We start from the raw sequence: 11,924 nt of genomic DNA, 5'->3' as shown, positions 1-11,924 counted from the left end.
AGCTAGCAGGGTGGCTGGCTATGTTTGGAAAGGAAAGATTCCCTTGAAAATCAAGTTCTTTTTATGGCAAATCTTTAATAACAAGTTACAGGTTGCCCAAAGTCTCATCAAAAGGGGTTTGAAAGAGACTGCTAATTGTTGCCTCTGTGGTTTAGCGGAATCTGTGGATCATATTTTCTTCCAGTGCCACATTGCCAAATTCATTTGTAGTGTGATTGCTGAAGTTTTCAAGCTACAAAATGTTCCTCGTTCACTGAAGGAGTTTAGTTGCACTTGGTTACAGGGCAAGGGGCCCCTACCAATTAGATTGCTTATGTTTGCTTTTGCAGGTTTTGCTTGGGCTATGTGGACCATCAGGAATAAGATGGCGATAGAGAAAAAATTTCCTAAATCTCCAACTGACGTGCTCTACATTGCTGTATCCTTGATGCAAAGGTGGAAGATTTTGCTTAAGGAGATAAGAAGTGTTTCGACATATGTAGGATGCAGTCATGGGTTGGCTCAAGAACTTTCAGCCTAGTTCTGTTATGCTGTCAGATGTAGCAGTTTCGACATATGTAGGATGCAGTCATGGGTTGGCTCAAGAACTTTCAGCCTAGTTCTGTTATGCTGTCAGATGTAGCTGAAATCTGAATTCTGTAATAGGATAGGTGTTGCTGCTCTTTGCTGTAGCTGGTAACCCCAGCAGACTTATGTACTTGTTGCTTTCTGAAAAGCAGAGGTAAAACTCGTTTAAGAAAAAAGGTGGCAATGACATCCACCAGACAAATATTCCTCACACGACCTTCAAAAAAAAATATTCCTCACACCAGGGTTGAATTTCTGACACATTGTATTTATCCCTGTATTCAAGTGGTGTATCTTCATGTGCTTGAGTTAGCTTGTATCTGTTTATGATCTTCTCCTTAATCTAGACTGCAGATCTGGAAAGAAGAAATGGAGGAGTTGATACATTTTGAAAACAGAAATTTTATAAACTACCAGAAGAATTGTGATGCTGTGGCAGTAAAGTGTATGCAGCCTGCCAGTGGCTGGGAGATGAAAAGGTGTAAACATGATCATACTTTTCGATTAATCTCTTAGTTGCAGAGGTATAAAATGTTTTTTTGGACGAAACTGGAGGGGCTTGCCAGCCCCTACAGGCAATTTATTAAAAATAAGCAAGGAACAAAAGAGTACAAACAAACAGCCAGAGGCTTAAGAGACAGAAAGAAAAGAAGAAAATAAGAGATACAAGGGAAGTTACTACAGATTCTGGATCCATAAATCAAAAGTTAAAGCGTGCCTAGACCTTGTCCTTAGGGATAAGATCCCCATTTCTTTTTCAAACACCATCTTAACCGTAGAAATATTTGGTTGCACCCCCTTGAAGATGAAATCATTTCGAACTATCCAGATCGCCCAGCACATTAGGATTGATACCATCAAGAGAGGTATAAAATGATGTTTTGCATAGACTGATACCCCATGGCAGAGTCAGTAAAAATAATATTGCATATTACAGCCACCATAGTATCCCTCGTAAATGCTAAAGTGCAGTCTGTCCAAACTTTATTTAGTTATTACTGACAAGAAACTCACATGGATACCCAACACTGATACTATACTAGCTACGTAAAAACTTAAACACAATGACAATTGCAGAGGACCTCGCATCACAATATAACTGGTATAGGAATTGTGCCGCTATTTATTTGGTGAATGTAAGAAATAACTTAATCATGCATAGCCAAGTTGTGAACAGGCCCTATGCCCTCGAAATTTGAATAAATCCACGAAACTTGAATATTTATTCAACTCTTCTTATTTGAACAACTATCTCAGGGCCTCTCGTAGGGTAGCGGCGCATTACAAGGATATACAATATGATTGATGCCACCATAGTAGGAATTAGGATAGCAAAGATGGTCATGATGAGCTCATCTTCATCTAAGCACATCTTGAGAGTGTCAGCTTCTTGCTTCTGACAATGTACTCCGGCTCCTGCTTGATGTTTTCTTCGATAGTCTCCAGCTTGCAGCACTTCTCTCAGGCTTTTTCTTAAAATGTTGAAATAGGTTGGCATTTGAATAGGGGGCTTATGCGGGCGATTAGCGTTGAGTGTGAAATGTCTTGTTGTGAAGGGGGAAATAGGCGATTGATGGCGGGTTTCGAGGGTGGGTGTGCGCCATTATCGGCGGCACTGAGCAGCATTAAGGGCCGAGGGAATCAGGTTTGTGGGGGACAGCAGTGGCAGCACCGGGCCAATGGAGCTGACGTCACGAGCGGTGTCGTGGGGCGGTGGTGTGATGTGCGGTGGGTGGTGGTGCAGAAGAGACAGCAACGTGACGCTGAGAGGACGGCACAAGTGTGCGGGAAAAGGAGCGCGGGTGAGTGGCTATTGGCGGTGCGCGTGGCTTTAATTTGCATGCGGTCTGCTGTGCGCTTTGCTGGTTGCATGGGTGTGGAGTAAATGTAGCTAAATCGGGCGCACCCAAGCAACCGGAAAGTGGAGGCGGCGTGGAAGAAAAACACTGGCGGGTCATGAGGTGGGGAGAGCGTCGGCCATGGTGCGCTCCCTGTGCGAGCTTGAGTGGAGGGAGGAAAAAGGAGGGGAGAGGGGTTCGCTCGACGAGGAGGCGTGCGAGTGGCCGTGCCCCAAAAGAAGAAAAAGGAGGGGTCCGGTACGGGGGCGAGGGCGAGAGTCGAGAGCCAACAGGGTGCGGGAAAAGGAGAGAAAACGAACTGTGTGAGTGAACAAGGCGAGTGCGGTATAGCCAAACGAGAGCTGAACGCAAGTGGGTCCCGGTATCGACAGCGTCCGCATGTGTTGATGCGTGCATAGCGCGGTCAAACCGGACACTGGGATTGGGACATTGTATCAATTTAAGCGTTTCGATCATTCCAGACTACTCGAATAATAACTTTTCCGCACTCGTCGTCCTCGTGCACTGTGTGCATCTCCTTTTCCTAGCCTCTGGCCCGCTCTTGATCCTCGCCCTCATCCCCGTACCGGACCCCCCCCCCTTCTTTCTCCTTTTGGGGGACATGGCCGCCCGCACGCCTCCCTCGTCGAGCGAACCCTCTCTGCTCTCCTTTATTCCCCCCTCCACTCGCTTCCGCATGGAGCGCGTCATGGCCGACTTTATCCCCACAGCGTGAACCGACAGTGTATTCCGTCCATGTCGTCTCCACTTCCAGTGTGCTGCGCCCCATCTCCGTTCTCCACTATAAGATGCCCTTGGTCCTTGCTCTTCTTCTTCATCCCCATTCCTCTCGAATCCAAAGCAGAGCTATGAGATCCAGTCGTCATTGTGGAACTAGGTTCGTCTGACAGAGGCGATGGTGTAATCTGAGAAGAAGGGGTCTGGTTTTCAAAGAAGTTCAAGTCTACCGTTGGTTAGTTTAGTCTTAGGGTTCATGATGTTTTACTTCTCAATCTCCTGTTTTTGGATCTGTTGGTCATACACCATGTTTTAGATAATCATTATCTTGTTGTTTCTCCATTGCCCTCATCTATCCTGACTTCTAGAGTAAGCCTTCGTTGTCCTAGGTTGCTCTTAACCATGTAACTTTAAATCCCGGTGTAATTTAGTGTTCGACGTCGTGTAATCTTTTGTGTAATTTCAAATTTACGAAATATGTTGTAGTTTCGCCTATAAGGGGAGTGGATCCTAATTCACTCTTTTGTAAACCCTTGCCTTAGGAGACGTACTTATGTTGGAGTTTTCGCTCTTTCCACCTATAATGTAATCCTAGCCAATGTTGTACTTTGAATCTAAGTGTGTTAGTTGTTTGAGCCCAACTCCATCAAATACTTCTTTCCACTAACATGTCATTGATTTGCTGGCATAGAATAGGCACCATGTAATGACAACCAACCTCTATGTTCGTTTACAACATTGTAATGAAAAAAGCCAGATTACCTTTCCTTCCCATATTTTCTCATTTAATGTACCAAATAGACCAACCTTTCATAGCAACGCGATGAGGAAACATATTACACATATGAGTCATATTTCCCAAAAATTTTCCTATACCAAGCACATCACTAGCCCTTGTGACCAAATAAGCCTCCTCCAAGACCAAGGGTTCTTTCCTTTATGTGTCAAGTGTCCTACGCTTGGCCCTTGTGACCAGATAAGCCTCCTCCAGCTGCTAGGTGCGCCAATCTTTAGCCTCCTTCAGGGCTTCCACCATGGCAGTCTCACAACTTTCTATGGCTACCACATTGGTGTGCGCCTTAGCGAGTTGCACTTCGAGCATCTTGGAAAAGATCTCGGCTTCCTCAGCTCGGTGTAGGCACTTCCTCAGCTCCGAGGCCTGCCGATTGTACTGCTCATCCAGAGCAATCAAATACCTAGCCAGATATACCACAGTTGGGTTGTTTTCTTGCGCATCCCTCACTTGCAAAGCCTCCATGTGAGCCCTCCATACACGTCGATTCTTTTCCAAAGGTGGAAAGAACTTCATAGGGGTACGAGCAATTGGCTCTTCATAGATCTGATAAAGATACCGCAAGGCTTTGTGGGCCACAGCTTGGTAGGTGTCAACTAAGCAGAACCCGGTTGTGGTTACATTCTAGGCTTCAGTGGTATTGAGGAACTCCTCACTCTTCCCAATATAGACAGTGGTCTCACATCGCTCAGTGCCATGTTTCTCATACTCACGACCCTCATACCTAGGGCAATCCTTGACTCTGAGTTTTTGCAAGGTGGCATATAGGATTTTGGGAAAACCCTCAGTGTTCAGGCAATAGCTGCTAGCCCAGGCTCCTGCCATCCTTGGTGGATGGTGGTTACAAGGAAGGCTTGAGCGAGAAGCTTGCTTGAGAAAAAGGCTAGGTGAGCTGAGACTCACCGAGTGGTGGTACCAAGTGGCTAGGCTAGGCCTTTTGTAATGGTGGAGCGGTCATTGGTCCTGGCGCAGTCCACTATTTAGGCTAGCGCGGAGACCAATAAAAGGAAAGCGGTAGGATTTTTACATGCACGAAACAAGTAGTGTCCGAAGCCATTCCCTAAGGTATCCAGAAATTCACTAAGTAAGTTTGAAAGCAATGGACATCTTCACCTACGCAGGGTGGGTCGATAGCAGGTGGACACATTTGATGCCTCCCCTTCATGTTACCATCAGATAAAAACAAGTTGGGCAGGTGGACACATTTAATGCCTGTCCTCCGTACCATCATATAAAAGCGATTCACCGATCATGCAGGACCATTTATACTTACACATGCATCCATGCATCTAAGACATGGCTTGGGTTGTGTGCACGTTGCTCCCAAGATGGTCGGTGGTTGGGGCTGGTCGCCATTACTACAGCTACCATAATTGCATCTACATCCATGCTTGCAGAGGTGCTCGTTCCTTGTGGCTTTGTGCTTTGCATCGCCTGCGGTTACGCCTACCATGACCCAAGTCTCCCCGCACTCTTTTTTGGGCTCTTGTCGGAACCTTGCCTTGCAGCCGTATTAGTCATTAATGGCCTCGGACATCGCTCACCTCGAACGCATAGGACGTGCATTCATGCATATCCTATTTGTGCATTATTGTGCCGTATTGCTGGTAGATACGCCATCCATAGGTGACACGCGTGTCGTAGTGTGCATGGCCTACTCGTTCTTCTTACAGAATTAGGTCTGCACTGTGGCTTCGTGCTCCGCGTTCACCCGTGAGTCATGTTAGTAGTGACCCACGTCTCCTTGTGCCCCTTTTCTGCGCTCTTGTCAGACCCTTGCCCTACAATCGTACTACTCAGTAATGGCACCACACATCACTCGCCTCGAACGCGCGGAATTTGGTCGATTCGTTTGTAGTGATCCCGTGCAGGAACCCTAGTGAACCGCGCCAGGACCACAGACCGCTCCGCCTTTATAAGCAGAGCCTGGCTTAGCCATTGGTACCACCACTCGGTGCACTTTAGCTCACTTAGGTTTTCCCTTTGAGCAAGCTTTTTCCTCAGCCCTTCTTTGTAGCCACCGCCTGAAATGGCAGGAGCCTGGGTTAGTAGTTACTGCCTGAACGTTGAGGGTTTTCCTAGAATCCTGCATGCCACCCTGCAAAAGCTCGAAGTCAAAGATCGTCCCGAGTATGAGGGCCGTGAGTATGAGAAGCATGGCACCGATCGATGTGAGGTTACCGTCTACATTGGGAAGAGTGAAGAGTTCCCCGACATCACCAAAGCCTGGAGTGTGACCGCAACCGGGTTTAGCTTCACCGACACCTACCAGGTTGTGGCCCGTAAAGCCTTGCGGTACCTTTGCCAGCTCTATGAAGAGCCCATTGCCCATACCCCCATGAGGTTCTTTCCACCCTTGGATAGGAATCGACGGGCATGGAGGGCTCACATGGAGGCTTTGCAAGGGCGGGATGCGCAGGAAGATAGTCCTACCATGGTGCACTTGACCACGTACCTGCTTGCTCTGGATGAGCAGTATGACCGGCAAGCCTTGGAGCTGAGGGCGTGCCTCCGACGCGCTGAAGAAGCCGAGATCTTCACTCGAATGCTCCACGTGCAGCTCGCCGAAGCACATGACAGTGCTGCAGCTGCTGAGAGCCGGGAGACTGCCATGTCAGAAGCTCTGAAGGAGGCTGAAGATCGGCATGTTCATCAGCTGGGTGAGGCATATCTGTTCACTAGGGCCAAGCGGAGGACGCTAGTTGATGAAAGGCAGGATGCCCCGATCTTGGAGGGGATCCCTATCCACCCGCCTGAAAGAAGGAGAACCAGTGATGTAGAACCGCCAGCACCTCTACCTTCGGAAGTGTTAGAAGCAGAAACCTTGGTTCCTCTCACTCAGCCATTGCCACGAGAAGATGCAGATCCATAGCCAGGGCGGTAGAAGAATCCGCCGAGCACATGAATAAAGATGCGTGGTTCCAAGGTAGATTAGCTGCCTTGGGATGCTGTACTCGTAGTAGTAGTGCTTTTCATCGCTGTCCTCCTGTATTGTACTCTTGCTGTTGTTGTCATCCATAGTTGTTGATGCGTGTTGTAGTTTCGCCTAAGGGGAGTGGATCCTAATTCATTTTTTTTGTAAACCCTCACGTTAGGAGAAGTATTTTGTTGTAGTTTTTGCTATTTCCACCTATAATGTAATCCTACCCAATGTTGTGCTTTAAATCTAAGTGTGTTAGTTGCTTGATCCCAACTCCATCAAATACTTCTTTCCACGAACATGTCATTGATTTGATGGCCTAGAATAGGCACCATGTAATGACAACCAACCTCTATGTTCGTTTACAATATTGAGACCAACCTTTTGTACCAACACGATGAGAAAACATATTAGACATATGAGCCATATTTCTCAAATTTTTTCCTATACCAAGCACATCAACCGCAGCGAAGCGCGGGCAGCAGTGGCTAGTAAGGATGGCAGCGGGGCGGTCTCGGGTCGGATATCTGTGGGTTTTGGGTCTCGCGAGTTCGGGTTTAGGGATGATTTCTCACCCACGGTTTTCGGGTTCGAGGCCCCGAAACCAATTGGGTTCGGTTTTGGGTTTGGTTTTCCACCCGTGGATATCCAATGGATATCCGAAATAAATTATTTAGAATTAAAACTCATGTTTTATAATATGCTAATAATAACTTGTTTACTTATATTATTAAATTTATTTTAAGTTGACTCATAAAAATATTTATTATTTGTTGCCTTTTGTTTATACATGTGAATATGTGTATATATATCATGCATATGTTTATAGAAAGTCCTTGTTTCTCTTACTATGCTGTCATACAAAGCGGGTTTCGGGTATCCATTCGGGTTTCGGGTATCCGCGGGTTTGGTTTTGGGGACGGATTATCACCCGAATCGGTGTTCGGTGCGGTTTTGGGTTTTGGTTTCGGGTTTCGGGTTCGGGTGCACAGAGACTCCACCCGATCCGAATCCGCCCCGTTGCCATCCCGAGTGAGGAATGGGAAGGGTACGGCAAAAGGCCGGTGCAGGCTTGTAGGGCTTTGAGGAAACGAAGTGGGTCGGCCCATTAACAGGTCTATGTAGGCTGTTACTAGGGATGAAAAACGGATCGGATACGGACAGATATCACCGATATTACATTTGTTTTCATATTTCTGTCCGGATTCGGATTCGAATACGGATAGTGTTAACTATGTCGGATTCGAATACGGATAGTGTTAACTATGTTGGGTAACAGCTAGTAACAGCCGCCCGTGGAGGTTGCTATGGCGGCGGCGGCGGCGGCGCGGCGCCCTTTGCAGCATTGCCCTTTGACGGGTTGGAGCGGCATCGTTGGGCTTTGTGTGTTCGCCATATATACCTGCTTCGGATAGGTGTGCTCTCATGCGGATTAGTGCGGGCTCTTGGAGCGATCTATCCCAGTGGGCTAACGGCGTGACCCGCGCCGTTTGCAACTCTATATATACTTATTAATTTTAATTGAGCCTGAGATTTTTTTCCTGTTTACAGCATGTGTCAATTAATTAATTACTGTGTATCTACTGGTCCTTAATCACTGGTTGTTTGGGCCTTGTATAAGTTGAGTCCTTCGCATGTATCAACTTTCAGAGCACCAAGCACTTGGTTATAACTTTAATCATCCATTAGATGTATCAAAGTTCCTATAATAAATTTCCTTGAGTCCTTTCTAAGATTCGGTACAGTCCTAAGTGTTGACAATTATTTCAATTCATGTAATTTTGTAGGCCTACACAAAAGAAAATAAGAGAGCTGTGGACACTATTTTTTATTTCATCGGGGGACCGAGGGACCAGTATCATATCACATTCAATATTGAGAGGGAGAAAATTAAATTTGTCAACTTGTTATCTTTCAAAATAAAGATGGGTTATTCTTCGAGGGACTTCTTGTACTATAAGGAGTGGTGTGGCACCAATGTAGCATCACTACAGCTTATAGATTACGAAGAGGATGCATTAAGAATGCTAGAAAAGTCTCAGGAAGAGAGGGAAATCAGAATATTAGTTACAAAATCTCAAGAAGACCAAATGCAATGTGAAATAACACCCATTAAGCGATGTAGACATGATGAAGTTAGTGAAGAAGGAATTCAGGATGAAGATCATGATGCATACAAGGTGTGGCTTAAGAAGTTGGCGCAAGATGTAGATGACCCAGGTACTATGTACTAAAAAAATACATCTGAATATATCTAGGTACTGTTCTAAATACGTACAATATATATATATAATATCTGTGCATCTCGTAGAATTTAAGGATGACTACCGGGGAAATACGATTGCAACATATAGCGAATGGTTGAGGCGGGAAGGGCTTCTTCAAGATATTCGTAATCTGATTTTCTTTCACGTTGGAAATAGTGAAGCATATATATCATCTGTTTTTTCCAACTCCATTGTAACTGTGTGCTTGCACTTATTTGTATGTGCAGATGCATATCTAGATGTTGAAACCGATGAACAAGACAAAAGCGTTGATAGCAGCGTAATACCAACGCATTTTCCATCTCATGCTAGGAGGCCAAAGGCCTCTCAGAAAGGTATGTGTAATGGTTTATAGTGTTCATACAATATTATCATATGAAAATGCTGATTTTTAATGTTTATATATGTTTAATTTTATAACATCAATTGTTTAGAAGGGGTTGTCGACAAGCGAAAGCTTGGACGTGGAACCATGAAAGGCTTTACGGCAACTGCTAAGAGATTTAAACTTGGGACTGCCAAACTTATTATAGATTTTTCGTCCACGCGCGGAGGTCCTGTAGGAGTTAACCATCGCACGTTTATTGATGAAATAGTTTTCTTTACAAGGAAAAGGACTCCACTAATTGGAGTTAAAAAGTGGGGAGATGTCAAGCAGAATGTTAAAGACAAAATAGCACGTGATATAATGGTATGTAGCAGTTTTATTGCCTCATATGATAAAGTAATTTTATGTACCTTCAAAATTGTTCACAATTTCTTGGTCATCCCATTTGTATAGATTAGGTGGCATCTTGAGGACAATGATGATGAGAAAGCTAGGATATGGAAGATTGCAAAGGAGAGGTACAAAGGATGGCGAGCTCAGTTGAGTTCTACATACAAGGCATACAACAGTTATCATCAAAGAATGAGACATAAGCCAGAAGAATTGGAAATGGTTGAGTGGCACTACTTGGTATTGTATTTTGGAAGTGACAAATTCCAGGTTCCAAACCTCTAACATATATGTGTTTATTGTTTGCATCTTTGTTCAGTGCAACTAGGGATGAAAACGGATCGGATACGGACGGATATCACCGATATTACATTTGTTTTCATATTTCTGTCTGGATTCAGATTCGAATATGGATAGTGTCAACTATGTCGGATAGGATACGATTGGATATCGACATCATAAATATGCGATTTGAGTATTTGGATACGGATATGGTATCGGATGTTGGATATCCGAACTCGGATACGGACATATCTCAACCCCTCTAAACGGATTCGGTTTCGAATACGGTCGGAAAATATCCGTACCGTTTTCATCCCTAAGTGCAACTAACAACTCTATGTTTGTATCAGCGAATTAGCACCAAAAACTCTGGCAATTCCCAGCATCGAAAGACACTACATCTTATGGGATCAAAACCATTTTCACAAGTTAGTTATGAGCAGGTAATGATAAAGAACCTAATCTTGTTCTTTCATTATTTGCTGAAACAATCAGATTGTTCAATTTTCTCAACTTAGAGGGACCTAGAGATTGGTGAAGAGCCAGATGATTTGGCACTTTGGAGGAGTACACGCTCAAAGGAAGGCCGATGGTCTTCTGATGATTCTAAGGAAGTATATGTAAGTACTATTTTGTTCACTAATAACTATATATGTTCTTAAATTTATGAACAAATAAAGTTAAAAACACTAATTATGTTCTTATTAAATTTAGGAGTAAACCTGTGCTAAAATCTCTCAGAGAATTGAAGTAGAGGCTTCTGTGCTTTCAAAGAAAGAAGAAAGCCACATTCTTCGGGAAACCTACAAGGAAACCACTGGATGCAGGAGCAACAAAGGTCCTGGACATGGATACATGGCGAAGTATCCGACCCGAAGCCAACTGATGAATGAAAGAATTGAAGAGCAAGCTCGTGCAGCTGCATTAGCAGCAGCAGCCCAACAAAAAAATAATGAGACGCAAACTGAGGTGGAGAAATTAAAAGAACAGCTTACCATTCAAGCTGCTGAGAGGGAGAGCGACAAGGAAAAAACTCAGCACCTAGAACAACAACTAGAGAATACAAGTAACAAGATTAGAGAAGAATTAAGACAAGAGTTGTTTTCAATATTGGCACAACACAAACAAGCGCCGGCACAGGTAATACAACTTCTTAATTGTTAGCAACATCATGGATTTAAACAATGTTTGATCGCTAATGTTTTACCTTATAACTCAAATACAAAGACTGCTGCACCAACCATAGCCACCCATGAACCTGCACAATTCACTACTATTGCTGCTGCTACTGATAATCTGGTTAGTGAACATGAAGATGCACATTTAGCACAAGTAATATTTTTTTGACAAATGACAACTGAAATGTAATGGATACCTACATTTAATCTAGAGGTAATGTGTGCATCTTTTTTCAATATGCAGACTGGGATGGAAACTGCAATGGCCACAAATAATAAAGCTTTTGATGAACCTACTGTTGTTCCCACTCCAAGCTAAGGAGGAGAACATGTGCAACAGGTAATATATTTGCAAAATATCACCTGCAGTTACATAGATTCTTATATATAATTGCTTAGAGGTGATTGTTCATTCATATCTCCTGGATTTTGCACTCTTACAGAAAGTGTATTGAGCACACAAAACACAATTCAATCTGGTCGCTTCACTCGCGGCACTGCCAACAGATCTCTTTTCTCACATGACAAAGACAATAATGCACAAGGGAAATTTATTTCATCACAGACATTGAGGAATACTGTAGCTAAAAGCGAGATCTGAAAAAGCAAGGCGGAAAGGTATG

General features: G+C 44.2%; 1 pseudogene; it reads left to right on the top strand.

The window, feature by feature from the left end:
• The first annotated feature begins 2,546 nt into the window (after window positions 1-2,546).
• Window positions 2,547-11,620, top strand: LOC136526090 (uncharacterized; annotated as a pseudogene).
• The last annotated feature ends 304 nt before the right edge of the window (window positions 11,621-11,924 follow it).

The sequence above is a fragment of the Miscanthus floridulus genome, chromosome 19 (assembly GCF_019320115.1).
Source record: "Miscanthus floridulus cultivar M001 chromosome 19, ASM1932011v1, whole genome shotgun sequence".
In the NCBI taxonomy this organism is placed as follows: domain Eukaryota; kingdom Viridiplantae; phylum Streptophyta; class Magnoliopsida; order Poales; family Poaceae; genus Miscanthus; species Miscanthus floridulus.
Note: the sequence above shows the minus strand (reverse complement) of the source record. Positions and strands in the feature narration are given on the sequence as shown.